Below are 12,907 nucleotides of genomic sequence, written 5' to 3'. Positions count from 1 at the left end.
ATTTCAGCTGTTAATTTCTAGTTAATTTTAAATTGGCTAATCTTTCTGGTTTGCATCATTTGAAAGACTTCTGTTTTTCATTATCATATTTTTGTAAACACTGCATCCATTCTTCTGAGTACAGACAAATGGCTGCAAACATACCAAACAACAGACGCTTTTCCACAAAAAGCATCAAATTGGATTAGACAGCCGAGAAGGGGCACTTGGCGGGTGGAAGAAGCTTAAGGTCCTGTCATGGACTGGCCTGCCTAAGTTATGTAAATGAGTTGGATGGTATTAGACAACCCTTTAAATATGAGTAATTAACTATAGAAAATAAGGTCAGCAAAACCTTGAACTACAGAGGGACAATTTGAATGAAGCAGAGGTCAAGGACACTAACAATGCCTCTAGACCAGAACAAAGCAGTTTTGTGGGGTTGCACTTGTGTGTATGATCACTTCAAATCACATAGATGGACATTTTCAAAATTACAGTTTTGATTTAAGGATAGGTAATTGAAAATACACTTTTGTTCTTGTTATGAATCCACATCAATGGTAGTGCCTTCTGCTACTTGTGGAAAGTAAAGGAAAAATAAAGAATTGGACAACAAAGTGCAGCAGCGGGATGTTGATAGAGAGGTGCTGGGTCATGCATCTGTCCTGTGTGTGAATTGTGGTCTCTCTCGGGAACATAAATTGAGGTATGAAAGTTCACTGCACAAGGTTTTATAGCAACAGTAAGATTTCTGTCCTTCAGCTGGAGGAAGAAATAAATCTGAAAGCCACTAAAAAACATTTTCACTTCACTACTCTGGAATTAGCTCGAAGAAGACAAAAGACGTCACCATATCTTTGGAGACTTCAGTGTGCAATAGGCAGCTAGACACTTTCTGCATCCAAAGGATGGAAGAGAGATCAAAATAGTTAATTCTGAGATCTACGGAGCATTTTCAACATTACTCTCCCTTCCTTGGTTGGCAATCAGCCAACCCCTGGTGTTTGCAGCGAAAACGTTTATAAAAGAAGTTGGCAGAACAGCTTCATAAGACATCAACCAGCCAGGTGAGGAATTGCAAGGAGAACTTCTCACTCTCTTACATTCTCTTTTCATTACAAAATGAAGGGGAAAAATAGAGAACCTCTTATCTAGTCTGTGAGGGGAAATTTGTCAGTGGCAGAAGCATTTGTTGCGTTACAAAATTTAAGATTATAATTTTCATGCTGACATGAGGTTTAATGCACATGTGTTACTGATGTGATGATCTCTATGGTTTGAAATAGTACCCAACACTCATGCCAAGTATGTACCCTAACAAATTCTAACTCCACAATAGTTCTTACTATGTGATTTTTAGGCAAGTTACCTAACTTCTCTGACTTCTCTTCTCTTCTCTTCTGTAAAATGGCAATAATAATTAGAAACACATCATAGTGTTATTGTGAGGATTAAATAAGTTAATAGATGTGAATATGCCTAAAACCATGACAGAAGAGTTCAATAAATTCTACCTTTTATTACATAACTTCATCTTAATTACGATAAAAAGTGAAATGGTCAAAATTTTCTATTTCCCAAATCAGCTCTTCATCTGACATAAAATATTAAACATTCTTTCTGAGAGAAGGGCAAACATCTCTTCATTTTCTTACTTCAAGATGGAATGCTTTGACTGTAATGGGCTTTGGAAATGGCAACTAGAACATACATTGCATTTGGTGAGTATGATTATAAAGAAAAGGAACAAAGCAACGATGCAAGCTTTGCAGGCACGAAAGTGTGTGTGTTTGTGTGTGTGTGTGAAACAGAAGGAATGGAATATACTTGGAAAGCTAATGGAGAATCCTAGATAAAGGAGGTATGGCTAAACAAAATTATTTCCAGTTTTGTTTTTCTTTTCAATTAATCATTTCATAGCACTATCTCATTATATTTGCTTTCCATTTTTTTCAGTTAATGATAAAGAAAAGGAAGATCAGGTGGAGAGGATTTGTATGTCAAATAAAGATTTATAAAACAGACATTGAAATATATGGTCATTATCAAAAGTTAACATTATTAAGCATTTACTTATAAATGGGATAATGCTTTTCATGTATTGTAATGTTTTCTCCCTTTTGAGACTCCACAAAGTTACTCATGGAGTAGAGTATTTCTGGAGTTCTTGGTTACTACCATTATGACCACTTATAAATGGAGAAAGTGAGTTTTGAAGAGGCAAAAGGTCTAAATTCACAAACTGGGAGAGGACAGAGTCAGACTCGCACCCATAATGAGAGCAGAATCCCAGAACTCTTTAGTGCTGCACCCCTCTGTGAATATATAGAAGAAGCAATTTGGAAAAGAAATAGAAATGTTGCAAAATAATGGAGGAAGAGAACAGTCTGGGGAAAAAAGAAAAATAGTGATAGAAGAGTTAGTAAAAATGATAGAATGAATAAAAGACTTGAAAGGAGAGGCAAGAGGTATAGAAGAACTAGAAGTGACAACATGGGAAGAAGGACATGTAGTCAGGAACTAATTACTCATGCCTGTCGGTATGTGATGAGGTGACAGTGGTTCTCTGTGACTTTAATGATTATGTTTTCTCAAGTTATACACAAGTCATATACAGGATCATATGCAGGAAAGAATAGCCATATATCATATCAACTACTCACTGATACTCTTATAATTAATAGATACCTACTACGTGCAAAGCACAGGGGTTGGTATTAGAATTGCATAAATAGTTTATAATTCAAATTGGGAAAAAGAGAGAATTGCATTTTTTAAGAGTTACATAAAGCAATGCCACACATATGAGACGATGTAAGCTGTCAGGGCAGGAGGCAGTCCTCGGTGTGCTTCAGTTAAATCCTTCTAAGGGCAAATGTACTCCATTTGATGTTGATGGAAGGGAAATATTTAGACAAATGAAAGGAGCAAGGAGCACACTCAAGTGTATTGTCTCCAAACAGCACATGGAGGCAGAATAGGAAAGACAGGTTTGGGTCAAGGTCTCAGACCTGTTTTTCTGGGACAGTTTAAATTCATAGCAGATCAACTGGAGTTCAGAGTTAGGGGCTGGACGGCAAAGGATTTCGAATAACAGACCAAGGAACTTAATAGGCAATTATCTGTGGTTAATTGATGCTGCATTGCGTTTGGGAAGATTAACATGTCTTTTATCTACTAAACTGGTCAAAATATTTTAAGGTAATTTATAGTACTCGGGTGACCACAAACACTTCTGGTTACCCTGGAAAAAGCAATACAGCCATTTTAAAAACAACACGGATGGCATAAACATGTTTCTACTTCTATGTACTTTAAGGGAAAATTGTCAAAATTCTTGGTGTCTAATGATCAAAATTGTTGTACAACATTCAGTGGAATGTTGCATGTTCACTTAAAATTACAATTCTGCATACTATTAGCAATAATAAAAATACTTATGACATAATGTGGAATTCAAAAATTAAAAATCTCAAGGTTGCCACTTTGTTGAAATTACACATACACACATGCCTGTGTACACACATTCAAACAAGAACTGTTAAAAACTCTGATAAAATAAAGACATATGATTGTGAAAAATTTTATGTTGTCTAAGGGAAAGAAAAATGAGAGACTAGTAGGTGAATTGTAGCAGAAAGGATAACATCAGCTAAGGGCTGCACTGACCTTTGAGGAACTCTTAGCCCAGGTTCTTGAACTTGCTGTTGCATAGCAACAGGTCTTTAGGGGTTGCTGAATTTCCTTGGTTTGGGGTTGTGTATCTTTCAGCGAGTTCTTAAAATTGATCTGAACTCCTAATGTTTGAATGATTAAAAGAAAAATCTAAAGGTGCCTGGTTTTTGTTTTGGTTTGGTTTGGTTTTGTTTGGTTGGTGTTTTGAGACTGGATCTCACTATATCGCTCACCTAAGTCTCCCAAGTGCCAGGATTACAGATGTGAACACCACACTTTAGCAAGGTGCCTAGTTTTTAATGTGTCCCACAAACATCATTTTAACAAGAGAATTTGTTAAGAGTTTTTCTAAGAGGTGACAGGTTCTACAGTTTAGAAAATATTTGAGGTGGGGAGGTAGCTCAGTGGTAGAGTGCCATCTTAGAATGCACAAGGCCCTGGATTCAAACTCTAGCACTGTGATCAATCAATCAGTGCAAAATTCAAAATAATCATAAAAATAAAGGCAATAAATACAGCTCATTATCTCTAACAAAAAGAAGAAACTACTTTAAAATATCTGATTAAAAAGATCTCTTCCAACTAGTTATTTTGTTGGGATTTGTAACAGAATTATCAAACCTCTATTTTATTTTTATAAATAAGTGACTTGTGCATTATTTAAATAAGATTTTTATATATCAAGTAAAGTCATTTTAAGAAATGAACTAACTCAGGCATGGTGGCATGTGCCTATAATCCCAGCTCTTCAAGAGGAAGAAACAGGAAGAGTATGAATTCAAGGCTGGTACCCCTTAGACCCTATCTCAAAAACAAGCAAAAAGTGCTAGGGGTGTGGCTCAAATGGTAGAGCACTTGTCTAGCAAGTAGTCCTGGATTTAATCCCCAGTACCAAACAAAATAAAACAAGAAACGTAGAGAGGATTATAGATTCAAGACAGCCTGGGCTACACAGTAAGACTGTCAAAAAAGAAAAAAAAAGGAGAAGGAATAATGAACTTTCATGTCACATCTTACACGTAGTATATTCTTGCACAAGGATATAAGCGTAGACTGATTTCAGAAAAGGTAGGGGTGTGTGTGTGTGTTTCAATGTATAATGAGGAAGAGGCAGGAAAATTACCTCAGCCCTTAAACACACTTTAGCAATGTGTAGCTATTTGGGAGTTCATTGCTATAGCAACTGAAACATCCAGAAAATGGTACTAAGTCTTACTCTACAGTCAGTGATGGAAATAGAAATGGTTTGCTCTGGGAACCCTTGCTGTATTTCTGTTAAATGATTGCAGGAGCTGGGCACTCCCAGGGAAATAGTTAGGTTGAGCCAGTTGAAATTGCTAAAGCTTGACCTTTTATGATCTGCAGTACAGCAATTTCATGTGGGTGAGTCCTGATGATCATTACCCTTTATTCTTTTTCCTTTCTCTCCTCAGTTCTATCTCGTTATAGCCTTCCAAGTTTCATTCACGACTGCATCGTTGCTATTCTGTTGATATGTTTTCATGTAAATCAGGATAATTCTCACTGAGACTTTAAGTGCAATGGCATCAGACATTGTTTTAAAAATGCATGTTGTGGGGGCTGGGGTATAGTGCTTGTCTAGCATGTGTGAGGCCCTGCATTCGACCCCCCACACTGCCAAAAAAATGGGAGGGGGGTCCTAAAAATTCATGCTGTATAATGTATTGATACAAATGTGAATAGCCACAAAAGAACTCTATAAAAATGCCACAAGGACAGACAGTGCAGGAAATTCTGGTCAATCAGTGCTCTTGTTAAATGCATCCTATGTTTTGATAACTTTTATTTGTAGACCCTTTTTACAAAATCAGTCTTAATTGTAACAATACCCCAGTTCTTTTTTAAAAGCAGTGGTCTGTTAAAAAATCTGCATGTACTGTAAATGAGGTGTGGTAGGAATGGCAGGGAGAATGGAGATTGAAGGAAAGGGAAAGAAAGAGCTGAGAGTTAATGAACTGCAAAGAAAACTGTCTCTGATTCTTCACAAAGAAGCACCTTTCAGTTTTGGTGTTTGAATGGTACACAGATTCAGAAAGAAACCCAATCTCTGCTGTTCTCCCAAAATACTTAAAAATCTACCAATTTACCTAAAAACATATATTTTTTTTCAATCTTTCTTCTTAGTTCAGTTTCACAGTGCTTTTCTAGAAAATTGGATTTTTGCTTATCAGTAGGTTATGGAAAAGCAATAGGATGCCAGCAAAAGGATCTGTGGAGTTTCTTGGTCTCAGTCCGGATTTACAGGATCAGGTGACCCCTGTGGCACTTTCACTAGATGACATGGCACTTAACTTATCTCTACTATACAGATCTGCAGCTTTGAGAAACACACCTTTTAATGCCTGTTGAACTTCTGGGTATAATAGCATTTCAGGATGAAATAAATAAATTCTTGGTCAATTCTTTTTTTCCATCTAGTTTATGGGCAGCTTTAGCAAAAATCTTCTCTCAGCCAGCCAGCTAATTGACATCTTTCTTTCTTCTAGCAAAGAAATTCAAAAGAAAAACATTCATCATTTGTGCACAAGGAGAAACTATAAAACATTGCTGAGAACTGGCAGTGAATGTAACCTTGGGCAAATAGAAATGCCTGCTAAATAATGAGAAAATAAAGATCACGAAGATCAAGTAGTAGTTCAGTGTTGGACTCTTCCATTCAGGAAGGATGCCTGAAAGAGCTATTCACTCATGTTTTCATTCAGAGATGGTGTCTGACTTATTTTTATTTATTTAAAGCAAACACTAGTGTAGCCTCTCCTATGTGCCAGGCACTGTTCTAAGTGATTTATGACTATTAACTCATTCAATCCTTGTAATGACTTTCTGAAGAAGGTGCTACATATTATCCTCATTTTACAGATGAGGTAACTGAGGCACAGAGGAGGAATAGGCCACACAGGCATTGTGATATTTTAGAACTACAAAATTTGAGTAGAAAGTACATTAAAACTGAAATTTTCTGATTGCATTTATTTTAATAATATTTAGCTAAATAATTTTGGGTTGAATGAAAAAATGTATCTGTAAGAAAGTACATCTAATACCGTGTGCTTAAGTTAAACGGGTACCAAGTCATATCATGTAGAAAGCCAGTCACATACTGGACATGTATAACCTGGACCATCTGAGAGATCACCTATGGGAAACAGTGTACACATTTTAGTGCTATAAGTTGCCACTCTTTGTCCCCAACATAGGACTACCTGTTTGAGAATGTGTTAAGAAGGATAACAAGAGAGTTAACCTGAGAAGTTTAGAATTAGTTACTCAAAATTACATTTTTGAAGACAGAACCTTTTTTTTTTTTTGGAAAGAACAGTAGCCATCATGATTTCAACTTTTCTTAGTAAAAAATATTGCAAGATAAATAATTCATTCTGCATGGCGGTCCTCATGGTCCTGCTTTAGTGGGACACTACCCATTCTTGTCATAAAATGACAATTTGGTGGTAGATTTTTGAGGAGCTTGTTAAACCCAGTACCTTTATTTACCAAAAAAAAAAAAAAAGTTTTGAGTAGCCCACTGAGTAACCACTGTTGGAAGGGATCAGTCCCAGTGGGAGCCAGAGCGAGGAATGGGCCTGCAGAAGCATTTATCATTTAATGGGTCCGTGGCTGTAGTGAAGCAGTGTGCTGAAGTAATTCTGATTAGGCTCGGTCAGTCGAGCTATATAATCAGGCTCCTCTCTGCTCCATTCATCCCTAACTGTTCAGAGCACAGTCACAGCATAAAGCACCATTTTAAGGAGTCCTTGGGCTATTCTTTAATACACAACCTTCCTTCAAATTGGTGTGTGAGCCTTTTTTTATACCTGTGGGAATAGCTAGCTAGGAAAAGAAAAGGTAATGTTAACATCTTAATAGAAAAACATGGGCAGTTTCTACTTTCCAATGGAAGTGTTTATTTAAAATTTTTTCATTCACTTCAAAGGAACAGCTGGAAAATACCCAAATGGGTCACAAGTATGAGTCAGACGCGATAGCCTGTTGCTGTTATCAGCAGCGTGTGCCATATCGGTGACTAGGCCACTGATCTTTTTCTCTTCTGTCAGCTGATACCACTAATAACACATGCACAGAACAGCAGACACAGAATCAAGAGGAAATAACTTCAAAGGCTTTCCCCTCTGTTTTTTTATCTTTTAAAAGAGTAAAACATAAATCAGAAAATTATTATCTGTTCTCAAATATTTGTGAGTACAATTCAAAGCTAATTAGGATATATTAAGCAGAGAATCAGATGTGCACAGGGAAGACCCAGTCAGGATTCACTGATGTGTCTACTTGGTTGGGTTTTAGGGGTCCTATGGCTATCATAGTGATTTCCTTGCTCTCAAGGAGATAATGTTACATGTTGATTGTTCTTTTGTGCAAAGAAGGCATTATTTTAAGCAGGTCTCTAGAAATACAAAAAAAGAGATTCAAAGAATATTCCACCCATTGTTCACAGCAGTCACTGTAATAAATGTGGAACCTATTTTTAGGTTTGTTCTTGGGAAGTGAATAGCTGTAATTGAAAATACAGTAAATGGACACTCTCAGCTTAAATCATAGCTGGTGAATGACTTTTAAACCTGCTTTCTCTTGAAGTCTTTCCTTGAATTTTAAAGGTAGTATTAGAAATTCAAGCAAAAACAGATGGTTTCTTGGGATTTGTGACAACTCAGTGAGGTGCCACCATACATAATACATTTTAGAACACCTTCATTCGTTCTGTAGGTCTCCTTTATATGAAATATAATTCTAATTATCTAGTACTCTAATGTTTACTTACATACTTAAAAATAGTACTAACCAACATTTTAACATTCTTTCTAGCTTGGATAGGTAAATACTAATGACAATGGGTACTAGAGAAGACAGGAAGAGGAATGGAATTGAGAAATAAGGGAAAGAAACTAAACAAATAGTTCTAGTATTTATTTTTACTAAAATCTCACACTAAATTAATTGAAGCAAATAGAAATTCCAGGCTATCATGAAAGAACAAAGTCAAGGAGGTTTCTACCCCATGTCCTATATGGAGACAGGAAATGTTTCTCTTTTTTTCCATTTCTTCCCACTTTTATTGTGTTATACTAAATTTCTTTCCTAGTAAATTTTGCTCTTATCTTTACTATAAAAAAGAACAAAGTTAAAAATGACTACTATGAGTCATATATATGGTAGTATATAGTAGGTTCTGATGCTGAAATAAACAAGACAGCCTCAAGAAGTTAGTGACCTATAAAGAAATAGTTTTTACACAACCAGATTGGACTTCTAAAATGTTATTTTGAGTTACTACTAGTGTTTTTTTTTAAAGAAGTTATGTAACATAGTTACATTTTCCCCATATGAGTGAAAATATGGCAGTTTCTTGAAACAATACTATTTGCCATGTCCTGTTATATTTTGCTAAATAACTTCGAGCAACTGAACAGATTTTTCATGCTTCTAAATGGATAGGAGGAAATGTTTAACCCCATTGTGTTGCTACAAAGCCAAGCAGATCACCCTGGGAGGCCTGAGCGGCTTCGGATTGGCTGTCAGAACAGGACTTTAACATTTTGCTGCACATGGCCCAGCCACAGCAGGGTTCAATTGCCAGGGCTTTCATCTGCAGAAATGTGCTGTGATGGGCACTCTGTGTAAGATTTTCCTTTTCCACTGGAAGGAACGGGAATCAGTAAGATAACTTCGCTTGTAAGGTAATATCTGTGGGTATGTATCTCAGAAGAAAGGGATATTTGACAGCCTTGTTTGCTGGGACTGATTGATATTTGTTTTTGTTCTCAGGTATCATTGCAATGATTTGTTTAAAACTGAAACCAAATTTAGACTTGTATTCCGTCCATAAAGACTTGTCTGAAGGAAACTTTATGTTCTTTGTTCATTGATTTGATTTTATTTAATGTGCTGATCTGGTCAGTGGAGTCTGTTTCGAAAATCAGCTTGTTCACATAATTTGTTCAACACTTAAAAGACTCCACTTTCATGGGGCAAAGGTAGTTGGATTTAACTGAGTATCCTTAGTAGCAAAATGTGAACACATATTAAAGAGAAATTAAATGTTAGTAAGTGTATGGTTGTCATTAGGTTACATCAACAGGGTCACCTGAATGTGTTTTGTCATTCTTTGTTTGTTTTTTTAATTTATTTTTTCTTTTATTCATAGTGCATACAATGTTTGTGTCATTTCCCCCCCCTCATTCTTTCTTTAGATACTTTCTCTTCATAGTCTCTCATGGACCATTTTTATATTACCTTAAAACAGTTTTCTAGTTAGGCTTTACTCTCCCTTATTTTCTGCATTCCTGTGACATTTTAAATAAGATTTAATATAGTACTCTACTGTACAAAGTGCAGCATAAACTTCATGCATGTCTTTTTTTTTTATTAAAAAGAGATTCTATTTTTATCCTTTCTGCACTAACCTGAGAATTTCCTTTAAGTTTTTTGTATCAATTCTCCTGCATCCCAGAGAGTTCAGTGGTCAAGAGGATAAGAAAAACTAGATTAAGGCACATTTTAAAAAATAACATAATTGCATTTATTAGCTTTAGCTCATTAAAGACTGTGAAATACATTCAATGTCTCTCAGTTTTTTGAATCTTTTGAAATGAAACATATGGGTTGGGGATGTAACTAGCATGCACTAAGCCTTATGTTCAATCCCCAGCACTGCAAAAAACCAACCAAACAAAAGCATGTTGTGATGATACTAACATAACCACACTACTATCTTAAAAACGAAGGTTTTGCATCTTTACAAACACCCCTGAAAATACTTATTTATTGCGTGCGGCTAGACATGAAGCAAGTATATTAAAAGACACTGCCACTTTCCTGGGACGGTTTTTCCATTGTTAGATTTTCCATGGGCAATAATAAAATAGAATGAAAGTTATCTTGAAAATGACTTATATTCGCATGTAGTGCTTCAGTTTTCACTATCCAGTCAGATCTCTTCGGGTCTTACCAGCCATGTCTTCAAGATGACATAAGTGAGATTTGGGGACTGAGCAGCATGCCCCACACACTGTCCAGCTAGGCGCACACAGAGCTGAATTCCCACCCAGGCACTCAGACCTGTGCACTTCCCAAAGCGCAGTGTCAGCTCCCTATCCTTGGTGTTTGCTTTAATGACCAGACTGCTTGGACTAAGCCTTTTAATAGGAAGGCTCTGGCAACAGCTGATGTTAGGTAGATTAAAAATACACTCAAAGCCTGTTGGTTGGAAAGTGGAAAATCAAGAGTAAGAGAGCACGGAGAAAAGATACCAAAAGGGTGAGTGCTGGTAAAAGAAGTGTGAGTTAAGGCAGCAGAAGGCACGACATGCATGCTTCCTCCTTTCTCCTTCAGAACAAGTCTCTGTCCTTTCGGGGATGCTCTTTCTGGTCCCTGGTTTCTTTTGGGAAATTTGCTGTGCCTTGTTGCCACAGGATGCTGTAGGTTACAAATCAGAGTCCAGGACACTTGATATTGTATTTCACTTTAGCAGTGTAAATGATCAAATCTATAAATCTCCCTCTGTAATATATATGTCGTAGGGCTCACATGTACTTGCTCTATTGAGAATAATATGTATCTCTGCTTGAGTTGTATTTACTTGCCAGGTCTACCTTTTCATTTTGAATTTTCTTATTCTTCAACTAACTATGCTTTTATTATTTAATTCTACTACTTTTGTCAATCACATGTGTGTGTGTGTGTGTGTGTGTGTCTACCATTTGAGCCATATCTCCAGTTCATTTTGCACTGGTTATTTTGGAGAGTCTCACACCCAGTACCATCAAAAAATAAATAAAATTACAATTCTAGTGATTTAAAGAGTGAATAGCACAGAAAGCTATAAAATGATACATAAGTATCTCCTGCTTAAGTCTTTTCTCCCATGGTAAATGCTGTTGTCATTCTTTCATGTATCCTTTCTGTGCATATACTGAACAAAAGTGACCTTTCAAAGACAACACTTCAAATTAACACATAATGTTGATCACGTGTGTAATGTGAATGTGGAATAATTTACTCGCTCGGCAAGTATTCATTTATGTTTTGTGTTAAGCATTATCCCAGGCACTAGGAATATATAATGAACAAAATAGGCAAAATCTTGGCTCTCATGAAACCTATGTCCTGGCACATGAGCTATAAGCAAGATAAATCAATACAATATGTAATATGCTAGATGTTGGTAAGTGGTGAGAAGAAAAATTAAGAGCTGGAGGGTGATTCAAGTGGCAGAGCTCCTGCCTAGTAAGTGTGAAGCCCTGAGTTCAAATCCCAGTACCACCAAAAAAAGAAAAGAAAAATTAAGCAGAGAAAGGTGGTAGAAAGTTGCATCTTGCCCTTTTTGCCAGGCAGCCAAAGAAGGCCTCATAGAGAAGATGGTATGTGAGGAAATGCAGAAACTTGGAGAAAATGGAGCAACAAGTTAGAGCCCCCAACCTCCAGGAAAAACTTTAGTATATGTGGTTTATCTTCTAAAAGGTCACCTGAGATAAAGAAAAGAGAGATAATTCATTTAACATAATAATGCGTTAGCAAAGGTCATTTATAGAGTTGGAGTTCTCAGTCTTAATTACTCTTCAAAAAATGAGGCCCAGATTGAGTGACAGTTCTCCCACCTGCCTGAGAAGGTTCAGTGGGAGCCCAGGAATTCTCTGGTTGCACATTCCTCCTTCCGTGATGGTTCTGAAGTTGCAAGAGTTTTTCTTCTAAGTTGATTGAGAAGAGCAAACTAGCTCTAGGTATTTTCCTCCTTTTCCCACAAGGGCAATTTCCAGAATCTGCCCTTTGGAAAGTAGCCCTTGCCACGACCTTCCTGAAGAAGGAATTGTGCTTGTCTGCAGCGAGCTCCTTCTGTGTGGGGAGGGGAGTGTCTGTTCCTGATGCCTCTTGTTAATCAGGGCCTCAGGTTCACCTGGTGCAAGGTGTCTGATTATGCTGCCACTGGTAAAAGTTGTTTTTAAAAAATGGAAATCAATTTTACACACAGGAGTTAAAAATCAAGGAGCTTTTTCTTTGGTTAATGAAAATATAAGAGCATATGAAAATAGGTTAATAATTTACTTCAAAATGTTCTGTGCTTGCCTACCATGTCCAAAGTCCTGGATTTGATCCCCAATACCACAAAAAAAGAAAAGAAAACTAAACAACAACAACAAACTTAACTTCTGCACACTGCTACTGGGAGTTGGCTCAATTCAGGCAGACTTGTAGAAGTTACTGAAAAAAGGAAGCTGCT

The 12,907-nt window shown here is 36.7% G+C and overlaps 1 protein-coding gene across 34 annotated transcripts in view; it reads left to right on the top strand.

Moving 5' to 3' along the window:
• The window catches only part of Nrcam (neuronal cell adhesion molecule), a 264,230-nt gene that overhangs the window by 107,531 nt on the left and 143,792 nt on the right, over window positions 1–12,907 (top strand). The window contains exon 1 of one of the 34 annotated variants that reach the window (XM_074065002.1): window positions 9,221–9,368. The exons of 31 other annotated variants lie outside the window; for them this stretch is intronic. The gene's annotated coding sequence lies outside the window, so the exon portion shown is untranslated. Of the gene's footprint in view, window positions 1–9,220; window positions 9,382–12,907 lie in introns of those variants that run through there. 2 more of the 34 variants (XM_074065003.1, XM_074065005.1) reach the window with 2 other exon arrangements.

This window comes from Castor canadensis, chromosome 2 (assembly GCF_047511655.1).
Source record: "Castor canadensis chromosome 2, mCasCan1.hap1v2, whole genome shotgun sequence".
Taxonomy (NCBI): Eukaryota; Metazoa; Chordata; class Mammalia; order Rodentia; family Castoridae; genus Castor; species Castor canadensis.
This window is presented reverse-complemented; position numbering and strand designations above follow the sequence as displayed.